The following is a 23,115-nucleotide window of genomic DNA, read 5'->3' as shown; positions in this document are numbered from 1 at the left end:
AGCAACTGAACTTTTCTAATAAATCTCACCTAAGCCACAAACACTCGATTCAGCAATTATGTGTTATTGACATACATGGAAAATTGGTGGCAGTTGCTTGGAGTTATTGTTATATTCTCTTTCTAATCCCTCATATGCTTAACCCCTTAATGACAAAGCCCGTACATGTACGGGCTCAAAATGCATTATTTTCAATGGGTTTAGGGACCGCCCATTGTCCTTAAGGGGTTAAATTTGAGAGTAAAGATAATATGGGGAATTAGTGAAATAAAAGTTGTTCTTAACGTTGGTTCCAAATCCCATGTTATAATTCATAGCCCCTTCCCGAGGCTATGGGTTTTTAAATCCTAGTATCTTTTGTATGTCTACCTATGTATTATAGTCTTAATGTATTCCACCCACTGATATCTGTTGAGCTCTGTTTTACGAACAAAGGCACAGCGTAACTATTCCGGCATAAGACGCGGATCCTTAAAACCTCATTACTAAGTAATACAGCACAGCATACCGCATTTTTAGAAGAGTTCATTACTTTAAAACTATGGGACTTACGGAATTCTAATTGATCCTTTTATTTGCTGGCAGCCTTGGGTACTCGTTGGAATGTAATATGGTAGATTTAAAAATGAATCTTAATTATTAATTCTGTGGAATTCAAAAGCCTAGATATTTCAGTTATTTTAGAAAATGGTTGTAAACATTTTACACAATTAGACGTATCTTTGGAAAGTCCATAATATTCACTAATGGGAGCTGCAGTATTTCAATCATGCCTGGGAACTACCCAGAGTAGGCTTTCAGAGGCTATCTCTCTTCTGGGGGGATCTCTCTTCTGGGGGGGGTGTCCTATTGAAGGAACAGGACTAGTTGTGTGTGGGCGTGGTTATTTGGCTGGGTAGGGGTGGAGCTAGTCCCAAGTAGTCTTAAGTAGGTGAGAAACGGGTTGGTAATGGGTGTGACCAGGGCCGGCCTTACCATGGAGCAGAGTGGGGCAATTGCTCCAGGTGGCACTTTTGAAGCCCTTTTTTTTTAAAGAGGAAGAGAGAGAGGGCACCGAGTGGTTTTCGCTTACCAACTTGAGAGTAGCCGCTCGGCGCCCCTCTCTCCCCTGCGAGCCCTCTAGCTCGGTCTGGGTGCCGGCTTTTAATGCTGAGCGCCGGAAGATGATGTCATTTCCGGCGCTCAGCATTACAAGCCGGCACCGAGACCGAGTAGGGAGATTCGCCACAGGACTGCTGAACGGTAAGTACAAAGGGGAGGGATAGGATAGATAATAGGGAGGGAGAGAGAGGAAGGGTAGATAATGGGGGGGGCGGCATTTTAAACTTTGCCCCAGGCGGCATAATGCCTTGGGCCGGCCCTGGGTGTAACTAAATGTCGATCCCCTGCCCGGTAAAAGAGGAAAGCAACTCGGAGACCCAGGGAAGCAGGACAACCCCTGGAGGCACCGGGTCAACCCCAGAGAGTTCACAGGTATAATTATAATACATACAAGAAGACCGTGTATTTTTAAGCAGTCTGCAAACCAGAAGCTTTTCTTTATCTTTTGTAATTTATGGAAAATACCAAGGGTCACTCTTTAGGAAGGATAGTCCATCTCCCCCCCGTTCTTCTTCTGATCTCCTGGTTGTCTTGGAGCTCAGAATATTCTATAACATACAGGCTTAGTGAATGCTCGTTCTCCCATGTGATATGATATCAATTCCAATGCTAAATCTTTACTTTCTTACACCATAGCAGAGGTCTGATGGATCATCCGAAACTCTAATTGTATCAACGAGAAGACGCCGTTAAAAATGTTTTTAGTTATTTCACTCTCGCACAAAGTGCTGTCTCAAGCATGAAATAGATCCTGCTTCATATCATTAACGTTAGTGCTGAAATTACAATGTCAATTTGCATATCTCCAGTCGGAAAAAGAAATAACCGAAATCACAGATTAGTGTTTTACCTTGAATGTCTTATTCTACTATGCCTCATTGTATTATGAATTTATAAATATTTTTTTCTAGTGATATTGGCAAACGGATAGGAGTAAAGTGTATTAAAATATGCAAATTTGTTATGATAATCACAAAAAACATCCACAATGAGTTAAGATGTTGTATGTTTTTTTTCTCGAAATAGCAATGAGAAATCAATTGTACATGAGTCAAGTCAATTACTAACCGTAGACGCTGCGTTAGTATAGAAACATGTGATGTAATTCCTCACTCAATGTTCTAACTCATGTCATTACAAAAGATTACTGGATTCTGTTATGGTGGCAACACAAATAATCAGCAGCATATACTGGCCTAGGCCAACTACTACCATGAAAGAAAGGTTTGAGATCGGCTCACAGAACATAGACAGCTGCTTGATACAGGGCACCTCTGCTCAGGATATTCTCAAGTTTTAGCGTTCATGCGCTATGATTCCATCAACATATCAATCACAAGGGAGCGGTCCAGAACCAAAAAGTGGACATTGTAAAAAAGAGCCCCAAACATACGATTTTTGCCTTCATGGGTCTCATCAGCAGTACCTAGTCATCATTGTTCCAGTTCGATGTGTAGACTCTTTACAATTGGGGTGTCTCCAAAGAGATCCCTGAAGGGTGACACACCATGCACAAAATCAGTCGAGTATGGGCAACCGCATAATAGCCTGCAAGTCATTCTTCTGGGAGATCTTGTGGTCCACCCCAAGTGTAAAGGCGAGTCTAGACATGGACCTCCTTGCTCACATGTACCAAGAGGTTTACCAACTGTGCCCTACTGATGGCAGGATAATACTGATGTATCAATGGAGATATATGGCATATGTGAGCTAATGTTTGAGATGCTCTTGAGTGCACCCCACTGGTGAGTCCCAAGAAGCCTAAAATATATGTCTGGGGTTCTTGGTTCCCTTGGAATTTCCATTACATTTTGGTTCTGGGCTGCTCTTGTGGCAGGATCAGACTGATATGTCAATAGCGATATATTACACTTGTAATGGCACAAGCGTACTAAAGCCTGAGATGCTCCTAAGTGTGGATGCACCCTCCAGTAGGCTATTAAGTGGCCATCTCTCTTCAGTTGAGTTGTTCTCAGACTTTCTTGCATTCTTCTCCAATTAGGCCTCCAAGGCCTTGGTAGATCCAAGGCATCAGCAGCCCCTCTACCACATAACTGGTGGCAGATCTTTCTGTTGGACAATCAGGATCTCCAGTAAGCCATGGGTCGTTAAGGAGATCATATACTGTCCTACATACCCTATCAGAGACTGCGCCTAGTCGGCAAAACTTCTATAACAAAGTTACACAGTACCACATGTCCTTAAAATGTGGCATACGGGGATATGGCATCATATCATGATATTCAGCATAATGGACAGCTGCCGTGGAGGTAAGTAGTGAAAGGCAGCTGGGGCACTGTCCTGGGTCAGCACCCTGCCAAAATATCAATATTTCACTAATATAAAATAAAACCATGTTTCACAAGCAGGCTGAATACGACAAGAGTGAAATATTGAAGATTGAAGATTCCATCCCAAGAAATTGGGTGAATATTGGGTAAAAGTTTCTACTAAACATGGCAGAGCATCAGCACTTTGTTTGCTGATAATGGGGAAAATGACCAACTTGCCTTGTTTGCAGTAACTAAGTCTCTGAATCTTTACTGTTTGTTAGATGACATCATTTTTTTAGACATTTGTATATTTTTATTACCCCCTAAAGTGATGGTATTGATTACTTTTGTCTAATCAATATCAGAGTACCTTGTTGATTCGCTGCGGTTCCTTCTGGGCAGATTCTGCTTCTACAAACTGTTTAATAAACATTTGCTAGTCAGGGAATTAGAAACTATGCATCTGTATCCGGAGTGAGATTAAATAGGTTTATTCTATGCAGCTACAATGGGTAGAAAATGTGCCAAATCTACTGATGCTGTTCCAGAAAATATTATTTATGCAAATAAACCTAATTTTATTGTTTCCACTAAATAATTAATTACATAAAAACAACACAAATTTTTTTTGTTTCTATGCCAATAACCAATCATTGTCAACTTTTGGGTCACATGACAATAAAGTATTTCCCGCAGAAAATAAGCCCAAAACAATGATAAAATAATTATTTCTGGTACAAGTTATTGCTAATCAAATTTCACCAAAATTTATATATTTTCAAGAATCGATATTTAGATTGTAATTAGCCGGGCTTGACATGCAATTAGAATGATTGAATTACACACGCTTCCTTGTGACACGGATAGCATAATATGTATCAAGATTAGGAGTGCGTCATTCTAAAGGCACGTATTGTCTGCTCGCAGAATAGTGTTTATTATCTATTACATCATCATCTGAACATTACTTAATATTTATAGGAACATTACACGTTATATTTTGGTCAATAATATGGATTACCCAAACGATGTCAGAACCCACTAATTTTATAAATAGGATCTATATAAGCATTTTGTAGAAAAAAAATATGTTGACAGATATATAATTTCAATAAATACCAATAAAATGTTTTGTTTTGATTTTAGTCATATGATTTGCTCAACAATGAGATGTGTTGGCTGTTGATACATTGGGGATTTAAAGAATCTTAAATGATTACAATAGACAAAGTGGGAAGTTTGGAACTTCTCCCTTTGTCTATTGGATCAGATTACCACTATGAAATAATAAATTCCCTCGGCGGCCACTTAATAGCCTGACCTACAGTGCACCCCAGCTCAGGCATATCTCAGGTTTTAGCTCACGGGAACCATTACAGAAGCACAGCCTCCATCAACGACCCCAGGCATGTTTCAACCTTCATAGGCCTTGGCATTGGGGTGCGGTAGGCACCCTTTTAGGTAAAGCATGGAGGTCCACATTAGGACTCATGGGGTGAACCCCAAACGGGTGACTTCACATACAAAAAAAGTCTGAGAACAACTCAACCAAGAACACACAGCCATTGAATAGCCTGCCCTATGGTGCATCACGAGCTCACAAGCGTCTCAAGTTGGAACTCACTTTACAGACATGTATGTGGTTGCACTCTTTCGGGATCTTTGGGGGTTAACCCCAAGTGTATAGGTTAGTTCAGACATGGACCTCAATCGTGCCTTATCTCCTGACAAGGTCCATGAAACCCGAAAAATATGTTTAGGTTTGTTGTCTCTCTTGTGTAGAGGTAACTTGCCTCGCATTTCAGTTCTAGACTATCTCTGTGGGCAGGATCAGATGCTCCTGAGTTGGGACGCACCGTAGAGAAGGCTACTAAGTGGCTTCCTTTCCTTGGTTGAGGTGTTCTTGATACCCACAATCTTCTACATAATGTCCATACATAAAAAGGTATATTCTGTTGTAAAGATGATGTAATCCCTTATCATATCTTCCTAACAAATGGTTAGGAATGGTTAATAAATATCTTCATAGAACCGTTCCTCCTATGCTTGATGGTACGCGCTTCCACTTTTGTTGTCTCAGCCTAATGCTTTCTTTGTGCTGAGAGAAGACGATGGATAACGTAAGAATTCTTGCCAAATGCTTTCCCTTTATTTCATAAGCAGCAGTAAAATTCTCAAAGCAGGGGAATCTCGGGTGATGGATGGCGCTTTGCATGACAATCATTAAAAATCTATAAGTAGAGTTTGTCTTTTAGAGGAAGAAGGCTGGGCAGAGAGGATGCAGGAACCATTTTATGCCAGTGTCCTTGTTCATTAATTGATTTTATATGCCGTAAAAAAAGAAGGGTTTGATTTCAAGCCGCATCGAAATGTGTTTACGAGAGCTAAGTGTAGCATTAAATGGCTCGGTGAAGCTTGTAACTTTGTTCCTAATACTCGTTACATGGGTGGTGGTGTAATATATTATAGAACGATAAAGACAACAAGAGAGACGGTGTACGAATGTGATGTCAAGTAATCGTGGACAAAGTCATGTTGCGGTGGTGCGTTTCATTTGGAATGGTATACTGCATGTAAGGTTGCGTAATAAAATCCAACGTTCACACGGAGTATACCCTACTGAAGATGCACAGAAGTGAGGGTCTGGCTTGGGTCTAAGGCATTAGAATAAAAGCCTATCCAAAACAGCAGAAGACATTAATAAAAAGGAAAAAACATTAATTGCCCCCCATTCCATTTATTAATGGACTCAGTAGGCGATGGCGCAGTTATTTGCGGCACATAGCTTTATAGGGTACTAAAGACTGTTCCTCAAACCAATGGGTTTCCCTATCTAAGACAGGGTTGTAGGATGATCTCTTATGCCTTGATGTATCCTCAGTCTCTTCTGAGTTGTCGCCTTGCGTCTTCTCCCTGGAACCTGGTGTCTTTAACATGCGTCGCTGGTGCCCAATTTGACTTTGCAAAGTGTGTACGGAATTTTGTAGACACCAATTGGACATCTTTCTCATGAACAGAGCATTTTAGATGATCTTTTGAATGCTCTAATTCTGATATTAACTCTCCAGTAATCAACTTTTGGCTAGTTCTAATTCTATGAACTCCACCTGACGTTTAACCTGTATTTTGACTAACTTTGCCCCCATGTTTCTTTTCTCTGAGGGAAGTCTTGGAGGTCAAAGCACCCGTAGGCTCAAATGAAGGGGAATGTAACTGTTACAGGTCCAGTCATTATGTAAAACTGTAGCCAGGAGGCAGGTAGTCGGCAGTGACTTAGTATCAGTAATGCTTTATTGTGTGGAGGGAGATGAGGATCCAGGTGCATAAAAGGTGAGTGTGAGTAACGGTGTGTGTGTATTCATTGTTTTTGCCAGGCACTGAATATAAACTATTCCTTATCTCAGGTACTTAATCCAAGCATTCTATACAATTCCTAAACCTGTTTTATTCACAGTATGAAAGCAATTATTTTTTCCTAATTTGCATAATAATTCTCTAGTTTGCGTTACACGTTCATAGAAAGCTTTGACAGCTTTTGGTAAGATTAGAATCAATAGAAATTAAGACATTTTGAGCTGCATATATTACATTTTTTTGTGTGTTTGTTGTATTGCCTTGTATATTTTTCATGTGCAGTCGTTAGAAGCTATTCCGAGGCATTCTACAGAATGCCTACGAATTAAAATTGCAATCAGTTTTTAACTAAAATGGACGCCAATATTACAGCGGCTACCGGGTATGAAATCCCAAGACTCTTTGGGTTTCCCTTAGCCCTAATAAATTGTAACACGAGCTGTTCCTATAACCACAGGGATACTTATTGTCTCTCTGAATCTTTGAATCTTCCAAGGAAGGCGGCCATATGTAATGGGGCGCCTCTTTGGCTTCTCACCCGGGTACATGTGTCTGGGCCATAGGGACCGGTGGCTTTCTGTTTTCGGGAATGGCTGCCTCATGGCAATCTTTAGGCCCCGGCGGCCATTTTTTGTAGCCGTCCTGCCTCCCGGTGCTGGTCCTCAGTAGCTTTTTTTTTTTTTTTTGTTATGTTCTTATGCTATAAATACCCAGCATTGTGTTTTATTCACCATAAATTACCCCAAAAAAGGGTTTATTATAGAAGATAAAACCTCGGAGAATGCAATGCGCCAGTCACATAAGTGTGATCAGTGCTTATTTCACATCATTGGCGGTTCTAACGAATGACTAATAGCGCTCAGTGAGTAGGCCTGCGTAATGAGACATATTGGTAAGCCAGCAGAAGGTAAAACACACGAGCAGATTCCACTCCACATTAAAAGCTAGTTTATAATAACACCAACAGGATTTTTAATGGGTTTGCGGAAAGGAATTACAGCGTTAGCGTAGTAACCATGCATAAAATTTCAGTGACATCAGTCTCAATTACATCTACTGCTATTCTGAGAAGATGTCATCATAGCCGCATATTCTTTCCAGTCTGTTATACTAAAAGCGTAGGCAGACTAATGCCTCGTGGCCATGTGTTTGTCAGATCGCACGACGCAAGAATAAAGAACTGGGGTTTGGAGTCTACATGGTTAACTCTAAGTTATTAGCAGAAGCAAGTGTATGTAGAAAAAGGAGTGTTAAAGAAGATTAAAAAATAAATGGACTATAGGGGGCTCTATAGGGGATGGGGGGGGAATTGCAAGTTATGGAGATTTGGTCACTCTGGTTACCCTGAAAATTAATTAGGGGTTAATTTTGACCCAGAATTTCCTTAGTCCTCTGGCACTAACTTAATCTAGGTTGTAAACTACACATTTTGGTTCTGTTTCCATCTTTTTTAATGAAATATGGAAGTATAAAAAAAAAAACGTAATAAAGATAGTCCACAGAGTATTCGGGTGAGTATTCTAAATCCATACTTTGCAACGATATGATGGTCATCAGGCTAATTTACATAATTTAACTCCATGTGAGCATTAAAACGTTGCGTGCAGCCGCCCGTATCCAGCCGCCAGTCATACTTACGTCATAGGGCGGCCACTGGCCTTAAAGTGCTAGGACTGCCCCATCATCAGCAGTCCGGCCCTGGCTACAAATATATTGACAAACCCAACAGATTGTAATATAAGAACAATGGACTGTTCTATAAGCTTCTACAGGCTTTGAGGTGACGACCTCCAGAGATGGTGATGGACGCCTGGACTTTCAGTAGAAGTGGTCATGTTCCTACACTATTGTTTTTGATATTGGCAATGCTATCTTCAGCAAATATAGGGTAATTTATATTATATATATATATTATCAGTCTAGCAGATAAAATTATTTTAAAAAAATGTCAGGTGTGAAGGTCTTAGGAATCAGTTTGAACATTGAGGCTACCACCGGCATCTGAAGCTCCTGTCTCCATAAAATAATAACAAGCATATGGTACAATTCATTATAAGCTGAAAACCTAATTGCACGTAACAAGTACACTCTGCACATAGATAATTACACAAGTTTATGGCTTCTATATAAATGCATGTATTTGGAAGTGGGTGCTTCTGCCTCCATCGACAATCAGACCAATATGCCCATATATGGAAGGGCTATATTTCATTTAGGGGGGGGAGAACCCGAAAAGCCAATAACATCCATGCTGAGAAGAGATATTAAACCATGTTGATGTCTACGTAAAGTACCACTGACTAACGGCTTCCATGGAAAACATATACATGAATGACAAATTCCATAATAACGTTTATACCCAGAATCTAATAGTTTAGAATAAAAATTGGGGGAAAAAACCTGGTGAAATAATAGTATTGGGTGAAAGCCCTATTGGATGCAGTCCTACATCATGCCCATACCTGGGGACTTTCTAAATGAGCTGACCCTGAGACTTCTGGAAATATTAACCATTTAATGGCCCATGAATGAAGATTCTAGATGTACTGATACACGTAAATGAGTCACCTGCATTCAAGCAGGAATATCAACTATAACACACTGGCACTGAAAGCACCAACTGAGAGTCAGAATAACGTCCTGAGACCCTGAGATTGGGGCAACCCTGAGATTCTGGGTCAAACCCCGAGAGCTCCCAAGTATGATTATGCTTCCAACTGAACCTCCAGATACTAGTATATTTGTATTTACATGATTTATATATCAGTCTGATCTTGCCCCAAGGGCAGTCTAGAACTGTAACCAGAGGCAACTTTCCACTGCACAAGGGAACCAACACTGGTTCCCAACATGGGACCGAGATATTGACCGAGAGGCTCGATAATCGTCTCTGATTTCCATAGTTCCCATGCGCACGTCTCACATTCTAACTTCCTTTTCATATGTATAAATTTAATTTAAGATATTTTCATATTTCTGTAACCCAAATGGGTCTTTGCGGACTGAGATTGCCTTCCATTATGGGAATAACGTTTCTACCCCTTTGGACTCGACTTGGCTCAGGGCTGTGTGAGCCTCCCTGGCCAAATCTACATATTCCTCCATGAACATATCCATTCCGGGGGGGGCCGCCGGGATGACGGAACGGGACGTGTTATCAGTTACAGATATTAGAGCACACGCTGCATAAATTCCAGCGCGGCACTTAAGGTTTCGCGTTACCGAAGGCTTCTGTTGTGTTTCGTTTGGAAGGCTCGGCTGTTTTCGATACAGTCCTGGGCAGGTGCTTTTAATAAAATTGCTGCATCTGCTGAATAAAACCTGAAAGTGCTGAACTGGAAACGATGCTGTGATAGCTCAAAACACCTTTTTAAGTCAATAATACTATGGCCAAATAGATGTCTCCCCAGGCGTCTCGGAATGGCTTTTTTAAAGGGCAACATCTGTTTTCTCAAATTATGATTCAGTGCAGTGGATCTTCAATTATCTACTCCTCCAATCCAATACCGATTAATTTTTTTTCAACAGCCTTACTAAAAAAAAATACGATTTGCGTTCCAACATAGCTTAGTTCATTTTTTCCGACAAGGGGAAACCTATTGTTGAGTAAGCTTGATCTTTCGTGATTGACGTCCTTGGCCGGTTGCGTATAAATAAACCAATTCATGTTTTTTTTTCTGCTTATATGCAAATCCCGTTGATAGATTAATGATAAGACATTAAAGTAATGGCAGAAGGTCAAGGCAAAATATGGAGGGTGCTAGACGACATCTCATGTCCTTGTGAGTACTTCCTACTTTACTCTAATTCAATTGATTTTGATGCACAACTGAATTAAACCATTTTGTAGTCATGCACGTTGCATTTTGCATGGGGTTTTGGAAATAGACTCATATCTACCTACATGACCACCAATCTTGCTTGGCTTGAGATGTTGGAGGCAACAACGCTATTCAGGGAGAACAAAGATCTCCAATGGAACCAGTCAACTGAGCAGAGGGACACTGGGGGCACTCGATTCATGTATTGGCGGTCAAAACAGAAGTGATTCCAATGGGGCAACAGAATGGCACGTCTTCCGTTCTTTCACCAAACAAAATGAGGATGTGCTCTCAGTAGGAAGGAAAAATACTTTATTTTAAGTTCATCAGTCGCTTTTCTTAGTAGCAATCCAGTGGCCTACATCCATAAGAGATTGGCCATTGCAGAAGAAAATGAAACATATTTTCTATAAGTAAATGGGTGGGTGGATGTAGCCGAGATGCTTAATGATTTCATGGTGTTCTTGTCCTTCTACTTAATTGAACGGCCTTGGGAGATTTCTTTGAACGGACTGCATAATACCCAACCATACTTAAAGGGAATATTTTTCTCCTTGAGCATAACCCTTAGTGCTGTATAAAGTAATGCCGGTCAGCCATTGACAAAAACCTGGTTTTATCAAACACCACACTGAGCTGATGCTTTATGGCAATGCTAACGAAGTCCATTCCTCCATAGACTTACATTAGTCAGAGAGTCCGACTGGGTGATTAAGACCAAAGCATTCTACTGTATCCCACAGGCAGTTTAAAAGAAGTCAGGGTGTTTAGTAGATCGGGGCTCAGATAACAGAACGAGAAATCCTACAAATGGCTGATATGCTGCTGCCTGAAAACATTATATTATGGGGCAAAAACTACAACTGCGCAATATTTAAAAAAATATATTTTTAATCTAATACTAGTAATAAAAATTATGGGATTTCCCATTTAATGTCAGTATTTTCTGCATTTAATTTTGCTGACAGTAACAGTGGCGTCTCTTCTAAACCATGAAAAGTCTTTAATGAATAAATATTACAATAGAAAAACTGCTTAATCAGCAGGATTACTCAAGCATAGTAGCCAGTTAGTAGCTGTAGCTGGCATTTCCATTTGGTAGTCAAGACGCAATGAGGTACGATGTGTTCTTACAGCAGAGTTAATTAATGTTATCTTTAGAATAAAAGGGTTAAAACTTTAAATGGCTGGTATTTGATATAAAAATAATTTATTCAGTTGTTGAAAATGGGATGTTTAGCTGTTCATACCTATTTGTGAAAACAGTTAAGATAACCTATGGCAAAATGCTCATATTTTATAATAATTCATATAAAAATAGGCACATGAACACCTAAAATATGGTTTCCGACCAAAAGTGGGCTACATCCACTAGAACTCAATAGTTTTGCTAACTAATGGAGGTTTGCTATTATTACGCGAGTTATTTTTCTACAAGACACGGTTGGTATTCTATTCACTTTTAGCATTGGTAAAATAAATAAATAAATAAATACTAAAGATAATAATTTTTGCTTTTCTTTTTTCTCATCAATAATATTGTGGTGTACGTGCATTAATACATGCTTATATTCTTCCATTATTTCCGTATCTTGTCAAGTTAAGGAATAAAATGCCCTGCTAACAGACTGATTTGTTAACGATAATACATACATTTGGAAATGTGTGAATCGTGCCTTAAAACGTGCCGTCTCTGCTGTCTGGGGAAGCCCATAGCAGTGTCTGGATTGAATAGAGGTTAGTGTTTCTCAGCCCCACTTAGAACCATTCAAATCTATCATGTTTCATGTTCTGTTTAGTCTACTGAAAAGCGACATTGTTGTTTCAACCCTCATAATCCATGAACCGCGGTGGAACACGGTGACAATGGAGCAGGATCTAGCCTGACAAATGCAGCTAAGGATTATGGGAAAATGGCAGACTTAACCCTTTAGTTGACTAGCACCCAATGCACATTAAACATTTCCAGGAGGCAATCGTTCGGAATAAATATTTCATGATTTGTTTTTGTACAGTTGTAGAAAATGTAAATCACTGATTTAAAAATGTGGACTCCACAAATAAATACGTAATTCTGTAAGCTACCCAGTTCATTGTTGGCAACGGTTTACAAGCGTTACATTTGCATTGTGTACATCTGTTGTATCTCAACAGTGATCATTAGAGACTTCTAATCATAACCTCACAAGGAAAAAAGGATTAAAGGGTTAGTTATCAGACCATACAGACCACAAAACAATACGGAAGGAAGGAAGGAATGGAGGGAGGGAGGATGGAAAGAATGAATATAGAAAAGGAAAAAGGAAGGGCGGAAGGAAGGAAGGAAGGGAGGAAGGAAGGAAGGAAGGAAGGAAGGGAGGAAGGAAGGCAGGAAGGAAGGAAGGGAGGAAGGGAGGAAGAAAGGGAAGAAGGAAGGAAGGAAGGAAGGAAGGAAGGAAGGAAGGAAGGGAGGAAGGAAGGGAGGAAGGGAGGATGCAAAGGAGAAAGGAAGGCAGGAAGGAAGGAAGGTGGGAGGAAGGAAGGAAGGAAGGGAGGAAAGGAGGAAGGAAGGAAGGGAGGAAGGGAGGAAGGGAGGATGTAAAGGAGAAAGGAAGGCAGGAAGGAAGGAAGGAAGAGAGGAAGGAAGGGAGAAAGGGAAGAAAGAAGGAAGAGAGTAAAGGAGAAAGGGAGAGTAAAGGAGGAAGGAAGAGAGTAAGGGAGGAATGAAGATGGGAGGAAGGAAGGGAGATCACTAGAGTCTTCTAATCACCACTGCACAAGGACAGAAAGTTATCAAACCCCAAGGGCCATAAAACAATGCAACAGGATGGAAGAAAATAGAAAGGAAATATAAGGAAGGGAGAGAAAAGGGGAAAGAAGGAAGGGGAGGAAGAGAAATGGAGGAAAGAAGGCAGCAATAAAGGAAGAGAAAGGAAGGCCTCTGGTGCAAAAGTGGTGTTATTACCCAAATTTTCTATATAACAGACTACAGGCTTGTTTTTTTAGGCACTGCTGAATGCAGGTCTAGTAAGACTAAATATCTAGTTTGGTGCCCAATTCTGATCATGCTCTGCTTTTGACCCACCTATCAACCACCCAGAAAGACTTTTCAGATGCTGGACATTGCGTATCTTATATAGGGTCATCTGGAAAGTAGCTCCGGACACTTATTTCTAATCAGGAAGTGTCTCTCGTCTACACGATTCTAGTCTGAAAGGCTATGCATCTATATTTAAAAGCTGGAGAGCAAAACATTATGCTAAGAGTCGGAAACGCATGCGAAATTGTGTCAGCTTACTATTTATACCTTCCCCGGAACTTGACAAATAGGCCCCGGAGAATTTGAAGCGCATTATTTTAAACAGAGAAGAAAAGAATCTCAGTAATTATTAATATAGCATGCTTGCAATTTAATGCTACGATATGACATTGCCTGCGGCACGGCGTTGTCTATAATACTTCATCTTACAAAGAATCACATTTCCACCGAGGCAGACAAGACTTACGACCAATTGCCACCAAAATATGAATAAAAAGGATATAAAAAAAAAAAAGCGAGGCTAAATCAAGAAAAAAAAAAACATTGACGATTTTCCCATCAGTATCCGTGTCGAATGAAAGTCAAGCAAATATCTACAATGTCTTACGATGTTCTTTGTGTCTCTTCAACGTGAATAGCATTCATGCGCGTTTCCTATAACATCGCTTTATTGTATAGAACGTGCAGATCTATACAGAGAGAGAAATATTGTAGTTGTGGGTATAATGATGCCCCGTGTGTACGTAGGGTGCGCAAAGATGCCAAGACCGTGGCAGAGATGCCAAAACCATTGCAATAGGTGCATTATAGTATATTCTCTGTGAATAATCAATCAAACACACATGGATTGCAGTTAGCACTTGTCTGCTGGTTGAATTATCACGCCGGTGATGTTGACTGCTTGTTACTGGTTTTATATGTCTGGTTGCCCAATTTGTCATTTCAAAGTCTTGCCCCCCCCCTCTCCCCCCCCCATCGCATTGCTTTTCTCTCTGCCCTTCTCTTTTCCTTTTATCTTGCATCCCCCTTCTGTCTCCCTCCTTCTCTCTATCCCTCTCCCCGCTCTCGCTCGGTGTCTCCAACCTCCCCCGAGCACAGTTCTGCAGCTGTATGTGAAATCTGCAATCTGTATAAGTGAAACGTGAAGAAATCCTTTTATAGGAAGGAGGGACGGCGGATAAATATGCCATGTCCATGAAAATCCCTGTTTTAATAGATCTAGTGGGTACCTAAAATGGCGTGGGCTCATCTTAACAAATCACATAGATCAGAGTGGAAGGCAAATTGGGAAGGTAGGTATATGACTGGGAATGACTGGGAACCATCACAGGTACCCTCTCATAAAGACATGGACATCTAATTGTCATCAGATTGCATATGGAGCCCATGATGGGTTGGAGAGCTCTTATTTTCTGCATAATCGGTTAGATAAGGAAGTCATTTCTCCAGAATACATATTTATTGGTCCATCCAAGACTTTGCTCCTGTCCCATGTCAACTAACTGGACTAGATGGAATGACTATGATATTATATGTTTCGACGGGCTGGTTCCAATGAAAATCTTACTAAGAAAGGGTGAATTTGTTATTCTGAATGATGTATTTGGGATATAAAAAAAAAAAAAAGATGAATAATTAATACAGAGCTATAACGATAAGTAACAAGCGGGAATCACATAATAATAATGTTAGTTTTGCCCCATGAGAACGTGAAATAGTTGCACGCAAATGGAAACATGTTTTATGATCGGTCCATGTACTGCTTGTTCTAGAATCAATTTAGAAATTTTGCTTGCTGACCCAGAAATTGCAATAAAAACGACAGAGTACAGAGAAAAATGAAGTTAAAGACTCCTTGAAAATACTCGTTCCCGATCCTTAAAAGAGCAGCACTTCTCTAAGTGCTCTGCACTCCGACTCCCATCATGATATCAAAGCAGCTAGACGACCAATGGCTACCTATGTCTACTGGTGATTACCTACACAAGATGAAAAAAAAACAAACAAGTGTACAAAATCTTTAGGATCACATGTTAAAAAAGTTGAGTTAACCCTTTAGCTGTCAGATACCAGATGTCTTTGGGTTGCGTATCCTTTCTGGCACATAACGTGTTAACAGTGTCTAGAGCATTTTAAATAATTAATAAGAACACATAATGTTTTCCATCCATGTTTGTCAATTTGCTGCCTAGAGCCTCGCTAAAGGCAGCTGGTCAGACAGGGGTTAAGCCGAGGAGCCAGAGGAGATCCTTGTAAGTGGCCCACTGGCACCCCCAACCTGTGAGAGGTAGAGTAACCATCTCCCTGCTTCATTCCTACATCCAACAGGCAGCAAATGCCATCATATGGAAATATGTGAAAATGCACCAAGCCACTAAAGAAAATACTAAAAAAAAACAAAAAACATTTTTTTTTTCAACAGCTGCTTGAAAATGAAATAAAATCCCTCTCCCCTCCACCCCTGTTTCCCCTCCCTTAGAAAAAAAATACATTCTTAAAGAGCACAAGGGCCAAGATGGAGAGGTGCCCATGTTAAATATCTGCTGCTCCCAGCTAGAAAAACACAGACGAATAAAGCATAATGCATCTGAATTATTAACCTGTTCTTCTCCATCAGGATGAAACATTGATGAGGACAGTTTGTACAGTAAGTGCATTATCACATACACTTAAAATCTGTGATGCCCCCCCAAAAAAATAAGAGATTGGGCATCATTAAATAATATTTTACATGCTTGCAAAAATAATGGTCTGAAAGGGTTAATCAAATGACTTTAATACTAAGCTTTTTTTTTTTTTTTTTTAATTAAAAGAAAGCACTGATCTGCACAGTATCTGTATTCTATCAGACCCCAGACCATCTGCTTAGGTTACATAACTAGGACTGATCACACATATTTATTTTTTTTTCTTCCTGATGAAACTAAAAAAAAAGTGGATCGTTTCATTGTGAAAGTAACATTCATGAATAATTATATTAACCCATTCACGAATATGCATTACTTCTATAGGCAGTATATGTGAGCTGCACAATTTCCCAGCTGCAACAGTGTATCTTTTTTGATGAATGGTCTTATAAATCTGTCTAAAACTGTCTATTTGTTTCCAGAAAAACATTTTTTTTTTAGGATAAATGTACATATTTGGTACCCCCAGCTATGCATTGGAAATGCATGTAACCAAAGCCTCCTTGTACTGATAGATTAAGTGCTTATGTATGGATTTATTTTCCATTTAATAGAAATTATTCTGCCAGCACACCATACAATGGACACCCCTGGGGTATTCTAGCTCACTCTAGCCAAGGCAAAAAAAAAAAAAAGAAAAGAAAAAAAAAAAGAAAGAATCACATTAATAAATAAAGCAATCTGCAATGCAGTTGAGATATGAGATGTGATCACAACAAGAAACAAAATATGGAATTCTTGAGGTTTTTGATGTTTACCTGGTGCTTCTAGAGTGAACAGGATTGCAGATGTACTTTTTACCTGCAGATAGTATTATCACAAACAGCTTCACAGTCTTGCAAATGCAATTTGGTTTCTGGTAACTTCTTTGCCCTCTACCATTTCCCAATACTGGCATTCTAGAATGCTAGACTGGAATTTCTCTCCTTTTGTTTTTTTCTTCATTGGAGGTACAGAATAGATTGTCATGTAATCCAAAGAGAAGTCTCCATCAAAACAGACTCTTGGTAGAAGCCAGGGGTGAAATAGGAAAGCTGGAGCCAGATTTCAGGAAAAGCATCCCCAGTGCAGGAGAAGAAGGTGGAGGGAAGACCATCAGCATGCCATATCCCCTTTGATCACCCCACCTTTAGCTTGCAACCTGGCCAAATCCAGTAAGTTGGGCTGTGTGAGACATCATGGTGCATTTATCAGCAGAGACAGTTTAGCAGAGATTGCAGGAGCACCCTTTAGAAATGAAATCCAGAGGCATTTGACTCTTGTTTTGGGGGGGTAAAGAGCCACAAGACTGGCATTTGACCTTGCAGTGTACCTGATCCAGGTTAATCCTTAAACCCTTACTTCCAGATAGGCTTCATTGATAAGTAATATAAATGCCTTGCCCAGAACAGCATCCAGCAGACGATCACCCACATCCAATGCAGACTGATGCACTTAAAATCCTGAGCTTATCTGATGCTTAGAATTAACCAGAATGTAGCTGGTGAAATACTATCAGAGCAAAAGGCTGAGACGTTCGGACCGCCCGGACCTGCTGACCAAGGTCCTGAAGGTCAGCGCCTGGTCTAAGTCTCCCGATCTCTCATTCTGCCAGCCAGCCAGATGCTTACTTGACTTTTCCCTGGTGGATAGGGAATGATTAAGGAGGGGGGTTTGCAAACACTGAATCCCAGTCACTGCTTCTGCTCCCCCTGATCTGCCACCAGAAGACACACAGACCCACTCAGATCCAGAAAGAAATTAAGAAAACCCCTCTGATGGGCGTCCTTGCAGCTCATACAGCAACCTCCTCCCCTGTCTCCAGAAAGCAACACACACATGCTGTACACAGAGGAGAGAAGGAGTCAGATCCTGCGCAAGGGTTCCTCAAGCCTTTGGGGGAAGACACAGGTCTGTGGATCCCTCTCATCCAGCCATGAAAAAGCCATCCCTGTGCATTGAGACAGCCTGGCCAGCACTTCTTCAGGCTGCATTGGGCGAGCCTCCTTCTGCAAAGCTCAGCCAACCTCTCTGCAGTGAGAGCTATCAAGTGCCTGAGATGGGGAAGTCAGATCAAATCTCAGCAGGCAGGCTTGCACTGCTGCACCCAGCTCTTCCCCTGGTTCAGCCTCCTTACTGAGTTAATCCTAAGAATGATTGAATGCAACTTATGTTGTCTCCAGTCCCTGGGAGAAAATAAAAAAAGGGGGGAGTGGGGGGGTGGGATGTAGATTTTTTAAAATGTTTTTACCTCTTTTAGCTCCATAAGAGGATTACTTCCAGATAAATCAATCTCACAAGTAAAGGAAGTATATCAACAACTAAAATCTTTGTATATTATGCAAATACAAGAGAGAAGGTCAATATATTTCCAGAAGACTCAGGCTTCGGATCTAATGGAAGGATGGGGACCAGCCCAAGAGGTTGGGGCATTTCACAATGAGCCACTTTTCAGAAAGGAATCTATATCTAAAAATCAAGATGGATGGAATGGGTGTATTCATTTATTCTAGAGGAAAGGCTTAGTCTTATGCCCCTGTGGTGACCAGCAGCTAATGAAAATGGTGCCTAAATAGCAGCGATTGTTTTGAAAAGCAGGGGTTATTTATGGTTTGGTGAGAGGACCCATTTAATATATTTGGTATTGGTAACTAGAGGACAGTCAGTTGAATGTTGTCAGGTCAATACAGCTCCTGCAGAACCTCTTGGATATTTAAAAAATCCAGATCTTCCGATGAAGATGCCCATTATTCTAGCTTCAGAGACAGATACGGATGAAAATGGGCAAAAGGATCAGAATATTACAAAAGCAATTTCAAATTATATTTTTCAGCTCCTGCAGAACTTCTTGGTGACGTCAATGTTTTGGAATCTCAAAGGAAAATGAATGGTCCTTCGACACAAAGATTTAGGAGAATAATAAGTTTATAGAAATGAGATCAGAAAACCCAAGATCTTTAAAAAAACCAAAATTATTGGTTAAAATCTTAAGTCTTCTATGGTGATTTAGAAGAAGAAGCCACACAAGATAGTGGCCAGTGACCATGCCACTAGAAGATGTATATTTTAGACCCCAAAAATGAATAAGGAACATGGTTCAGATGAAGACTTTGAGAGTGTCAGCTCCTGCAGAACCTCTTGGGTAACTGCAAACCTAAAATAACAGATATTTGAACAGCTCAGTCCAGTCTGCAGAACCTCTTTAATATTGGTTGCTGGGAAGGAGATGGTGAACCAATGAGACAATAAATACATACAGTTGCCTATAACCCTGTATAGTTATAGTACATAATAATAATAATAATAATAATAATAATAATTTGTATTATTTATTATCAATTAACAGGAAAAAGGGAAAGGTAGACTCTGGATTAGAAGAGATGTAGTCACTGATGGTAATAAAATGTCAATGGTGGGAGGAAGAAAGGTATAGAGTCATTTGACTCTGAGGGTGGAGGCTGGACCATACCAGGGTTGATAAATATAACATAGTGTGGCTGACAGGGAATGCTTCTATGCATGCAAGCTTCCCCTCCCTTTCTTCCAAGAGCTTCAATGCACCTTAAACCCAACACAGAATCTCCTATTGAGACCAGAAACATATGGACTGACAACAGCTCTGCTCAGAGGACTTGCACAGAGGTCTCCTTTTCAACTTCTGAATGTTATAGCCCAGTGACACAGTGCTGGAGCTTTCTTTCCCCTGCAATGGATTTTCAGTGACCAAGGAGGTCCAAAGCTGGATGGAATGGCATGTATTCCTTTGCCTTCTCTTCCCAATAAGACCAATGCTCTGGTAGCCAAAATATACTCTTTTTGCTCAAATTGATACCTTTTGGACCAACATAGAAACAAATGCAAAGCTCTCTGGATCTCAATGGTCTCTTCTTCAGATGGAAATGACTTTTTGCTTTCAAACTAAGGAGAGAATCAGCAGCTGGAGAAGAATCCAGCAAGCCATGGTAAGATCCAACACGCTTTTGCTGCTAATTATGTTTTTATTCTAAATTTATCATTTTTTAAATATATTTTTTATACTTTGGTTTTATATATTACTTTATTATATGCTATTTGTTATGTTCTTACTCTCTTTATAAAGCCAATTTTATTGGCCTCCGTCTATCAATTCTGCTGGATTAGATGGTCCACAAATTTAAGAGATTTCTGCCTGATCTAACTTCTCTCCAAGGAGCCAATAAACCCATTTGTGAAGAGCTTTCAGAAGTAATGGCCCCCCTTGTTATCTCCTACTTTACAGGACACCTACAGCTTCTTGTTAGACACTAGACGCAAGACCTCAGGCAATAGGCAGTAACCAGTTTGTTTATTGTTTTTGTTAACTACCGTAAACTAAAATGATTGTTACAATTATGAAAAAGAATACAAGTGTTAACATCATTAATGTACTCAAGGTGTTGATCTAGAGCCCACTCGCTTTGCCCCGAGCACTCATATACTTTCAAAACTAGTTCTTCACTCTTCAGGCTCCACAAGGTGATATAATAAATTAAAGTTATGCGCAGTGGGTTCCTTTAGTAGATTTACAGCTTAAAATGGATTACAGAGATCACTTGACTAAGTAGCAGGTGTTCCACACTCAACGCTTTACCTGGGATAACCAAATAATCTCTGCCTCGTGTCATTTCTAATCGAGAACAGAACCTTCAATATATCAGTTTTTAATTATTATTATTATTATTATTATTATTATTATTATTATTATTATTATTATATTATATAATATATAATTATATTATTATTATTATTATTATTATTATTATTATTATTATTATATTATATAATATATAATTATATTATTATTATTATTATATTATTATATAATATATAATTATATTATTATTATTATTTATTGTGTATATAGCGCCATCCTATTCCGGAGCGTTGTATGTATGCATATGACCATCTATTTATAGTAGGTGTTCAATATATAAATAAAAGTGTTCTGTCATATATATTTTTACTATGTAATCTGTTTTGTTAGCGGAATTATTATAGAAGCATATAGTCTGCTGGCAGGTCGGCCCCATTCGGCCCCATCTGGTCAGCCTGTATTTCCTGCTGTAAAGACCTTAATCAGTCGTTGGTCTCATCTTAGATTCAGGAGTCATACGCCTATCCCATGCATGTTTAAATTCCCTGTTTTAGCCTTTACCACTTCTGCTGGGGGAGCGTTCCACTTATCCACTTTTATTGATCACAACACTGCTGGCACTGAAAGGGTTTGCGACCCCCTAGTGCATAAGGTCCTTTTATAAGTATAAGTCTGGGGCTTTAAAGATTTCAGTAATCCACTACTGCCATCTGTTTGAAGCTACTGGATCAATCAATGCATGAAGAGGAAGACTGATCACAAAAAGCCAATTTCAATTTTGGGGCTATTTATCAAACATTTGCTAAAACCATTAGTATCAGTTAAGTGTTAAGTTATAGGATGCAGAAAAATAACTTAAAAAAATAAAATAAAATGTGAGTCATGTCTTGGTTTCGATTATAAGTCATTTCCAGCAATGCCCCCCCTCTAAGGTTAGAAATCAAGTGCTGAAAAAGTTAAAAGTTAGGTGTAAAAATGAACTGAATAATAATGCATTTTAGTATAATCTATAATTCAGAAGGAGTTGCCTTTTAACTCTTTCCTTTCATTATCATCTTAGAAAAAAAAAAAATATATATATATATAATGTATATATATTAATGTATGCTTTATAATACAAGCCACAAACTAGGGAAGGCCATATTGCTCCACAGCCAGCCGGATCACTTTTATTATTTTATTTTATTATTTTTTTTATTTATTTTATTATTTTTTGTAATTTTGGGTTGAGGACTTCAAAGTTTTTTTTATTATTATTATATTTTTAGTAGGAGAAGCGTAAAACGTTTTAGGACTTTTTAAAAATTATTTCTACATTTTTTTTACTTTTTTTTTTGTACTGTTGTCATCATAGAGCGCTACAGCATGTATAGAGATCCCTTGGGGTCTTTGTAGATGCCAGGAATTTCTCTTGGAACTAAAAAGTGCTCCTGGTTAATATTAATATTATTCTGAATATTATTATTTTTATAATAAGCAGTTTTTAGGGGGAGGAACTTTCTTTCCTCTCACTTTGATCTCCCTGCCCGGTAACCTCAGCGGCAGGGCAGAGTCCCAGAGACTCCTTGTACTCTTATAAGTACTTTAATATGTGTTCTTTAAATCTGAAAGAAAACAAATGACTTAACTTAAAGTAGAAGCTGCAGCTACAGAGCAGCAGCAGCAGCAGCATGTCCCACCCTTATTCGTTGTTTGAAGAAGCCAATGACAGGGATGGACTCCTATTGCTTCAATCCAGTAATGATGATCAATAGGAGAACGTTCCATGCATATACATCAATCTATAATCATTTATAATTAATATAATTATAATATAATATAATATATATTTTAATTTTCTTCTGTTTTAAACTTAACTTTCCTGAAGAAGTCAACAATAATTAATATATATATATATATATATATAAACTAGTAAAAAAATAAATAATAATATTTACATCTATCTATAATAATGTATAATTAATATATATATATATATATATATATATATATATAAAATATATATTAATTTTCTTCTGTTATAAAGTTAACTTTCCTGAAGAAGGCAACAATAATTAATATATATATATAAACTAGTAAAAAAATATATATATATTTACATCTATCTATAATAATGTATAATTTATATAATAATTATATAATATATATAATAATTATATAATATATATATATATATATATAATTATATAATATATATATAATGAATATAATATATATATATATATATATATATATATTAATTTTCTTCTGTTTTAAAGTTCTCTTCTTA

General features: G+C 38.8%; 1 protein-coding gene across 2 annotated transcripts in view; it reads right to left on the bottom strand.

Moving 5' to 3' along the window:
• LRFN5 (leucine rich repeat and fibronectin type III domain containing 5) overlaps positions 1-18,270 on the bottom strand; it is a 75,872-nt gene extending 57,602 nt beyond the window's left edge. For both annotated transcript variants that reach the window (XM_053475728.1, XM_053475729.1), the window contains exon 1: positions 17,014-18,270. The gene's annotated coding sequence lies outside the window, so the exon portion shown is untranslated. The remainder of the gene's footprint in view (positions 1-17,013) is intronic.
• Between the last annotated feature and the right edge of the window lie 4,845 nt (positions 18,271-23,115).

Source organism: Spea bombifrons, chromosome 9 (genome assembly GCF_027358695.1).
Source record: "Spea bombifrons isolate aSpeBom1 chromosome 9, aSpeBom1.2.pri, whole genome shotgun sequence".
NCBI classification, from domain to species: domain Eukaryota; kingdom Metazoa; phylum Chordata; class Amphibia; order Anura; family Pelobatidae; genus Spea; species Spea bombifrons.
Note: the sequence above shows the minus strand (reverse complement) of the source record. Positions and strands in the feature narration are given on the sequence as shown.